Here is a 2,990-nt window from a genome sequence, read left to right on the forward strand (position 1 = left end):
ATCTCAATCACTCTAATTCACCCTAGCATTGGTAACAACTTGAATCGTGGGCCCCACGTATCACTTAGAGAAACATAGTTTAAAAACAAAATAAAATAAAAATAGAAGTGAAAAGGACTCAACGAGATATGGTGAAACTATCATGTTATTTCTAACACCTGAGCTCTGTGCTTTTATGAATAGACTCTTTAGATGTTTCCATCTAATCAGATTGGTTCCTCAAACTCCTACAATCAAAATGCTTCCATCCACTTAGATTAGTTAGTGCAATCCTCAATAGGCATAAATTTCTAAGCTCTGGAATTTATTTATTCATACTAAAAAGTTTCTCCCATACCCCCAAACTTAAACCTAACATTGTCCTCAATGTTCTAAAGATGAAATTAAAAGCATGAACAAGGAGAAACTGTTACCATTTGAAATGAAAGAGTTACGGAAGGATATTACCTGGTTGCATGAGATTGGGTTACCTCCCAAGAAGTTCTAAGTTTAAAGTCTTCAGCCAGACTAAGAAAAGTATTAGTCAACTCGAACCGTATAACAGTAGCCGGAATAACTGTGGGTCTTTAACACCAAAAAGAGCTGACAAAAGGAAACTGCAGTGAACCAAGAAAATGTACAAGACTAGCATGCCCTTACCTAGTTTCCTGATTAAGATATCTATATATAATTGTGGTTCAGGTTCAGGTTCTATAAAAGGGTCTAAATATATTTCTTTAGGCTGCAACTCCTCAAAATTGAGATCCGAATTATTAGGTCCTAGAGTCTGTAAGTACTTAAATAAGAACTTAGAAGCACAAAATAATAACCTAAATAATTGAGGATCCTCTAAGTCAATCAGGTTTGACTTACATAATTGACCACAGTGAGAGTAGTGGTCATTCTTAAGAAAATGTGTCGATTCTAATATCCTAAAGTAATTAGGTTTAGTCTCAGAACTTAATAATTGACACATTTGAAATTTATACGTTCCCACAATTGTTTGAAAAATATTTGGTGGGAAAACAAAGTCGATCTAAGTATCATAGCCTGGTCTAACCTCATCAACCAGAGGATGGGTTTCTAACAACTGAACTTCCTTATGGACATCACTAGGTTCAGGAAAACGAGTATGAAAGTAATCTTGTAAAATGGTTGAGGCATTGATGTCAAGTCCTAAGTGTGGGGACTTTCTGAGAGTTAAAGGTAAGGCACTAGGGAAGTGATAATCACCCCCAAACTTAGAGTTTTCAGTTTTTCTAGATAGACCTCTAATTTTTTCTTGAATTTCCGTATCTTCAGAGTCCTTAAAATATTCAAGAGATTCTTCTAAGTTATTATCAGGTAGTGCATCTTTACTCATCTCTACGGGTCTATCTTCTTCTTCCAAGACTATTGTTTCTAAGTCGCTAGACTCTAAAACAGTATTTTCGAAATGAACCCGTTCCTCTAAACCACTATCGGCTTCGTAATCAAAAGGAAAAACTACATCGTCTAAAACGGTGGTATCCCTAATCAAATCCTCGTCCTTTTGAATAGGTGAATAATCATAAAAATTATTTGGATTTGAAGTAGAAATAATATAATCACTATAAAGATCAATTGGATTACTAGATTCCTGATTACTATGCCTACATGTTTCAGATTCTTCATCACTACTATCCTCATCATCATAATAGCACGAAGATGATTGAACCTTATCTAAATAAGTAGTGTTACCAATTATAACCTCGTTATCTTGATTATGTGAAAAAGTATCTTCATTCTCAAGGGTATTATTGGATACACTATATTGGCAATTCAAGTTATTTCGAGCAATACTTTCATTCGTCTCTAACTCAAGTCTACGTGTCGAATCAGCTATCCTCTCAAGGGTCTCTTCCAAAGAAAGTTCCCTTAGTGTAGGATCTAAATTTTGAGTTAATCTATTGAGGATATCTTCTACAGATTCAGTTGTTGTTGCAGTTCTTTCGTCCATAACTACATTATTCACCTCATCTAATTTATACGTCGATTCAGCTAACTGACGTGATGACTTAGCTAAATTCCTGAGAGTCTCTTCTAGAGAAGGAATAGGAACTGAAGGATCATAATAAGGACTACTTTTCAAAAGTTTGATTGTATCCTCTAAAGACGAAGAACTAGTATTATAATCTTCTTGCTCGTATGACTGATGCGCGTGCGGATAGTAATTGGGCTCACCATGGTATGAACCATAACCTTGAAAAGGTTGGCGTCCCCAGTCACTATTCTCACTATGGTCATAATACTGATGATGTCCATATTCAAATTCAGGTCGATATTCATTGTATTGGCTTCTATCATACCAGTTCGACATTCTTAATTGCAGGGGAATTCTACGCAATCACAAACAAGTCCGACTCGACCAAATCAAACCTATAGAATCTAGCAAACAAAAAGCATGATGGCTCCACTTAGATTGTTTTCTAGACCAGCTTCTATTCCTTCGAAAAGGAATTCGTTACAATTTGAGCACACCCCTCTGGAATCAATCCGAGCTAATGTAAGTTGAATCGAGGCGAGGGAAGCTCAGTGGAGCTTTGATACCCAAGGCCTCACCGCTATCACAAGGTGGCGCAGTCACGCGTTCAACTCACAGAAACCATCATGAACTTTGAAATGTGCTTAAAGAGCAACCAATATTTTTCGAACGAGTTTCCTATTAAGCTCGTTACCCTATTGGTCTCGTTCTATTCAAAATTTTAGGCTTAGGTTCGCGTTTGGTTTCGTTTTCCTAAGGCGGGCAAGAAGGAAACGATGATGAAATCCGAGTCCTTATCTTGATTTGGCCAGGCCTTGCCCTTTACTAGGAAATTAAAAACAGTCCAAATTCGTCCTCAATCAATGAATCACCTTAAGGAATACAGTAACTCGCTTACAGGAGATTCGCGAGTGTTTCGATGGACTTACCTCCCGTACCAGACGGGGGATGAACCGTTGAAGTCGACTCGGGCCACGACTCCTATGTCATGTACGAACCCGAGGGGCCG

The sequence above is a fragment of the Papaver somniferum genome, unplaced genomic scaffold, assembly GCF_003573695.1.
Source record: "Papaver somniferum cultivar HN1 unplaced genomic scaffold, ASM357369v1 unplaced-scaffold_137, whole genome shotgun sequence".
Taxonomy (NCBI): domain Eukaryota; kingdom Viridiplantae; phylum Streptophyta; class Magnoliopsida; order Ranunculales; family Papaveraceae; genus Papaver; species Papaver somniferum.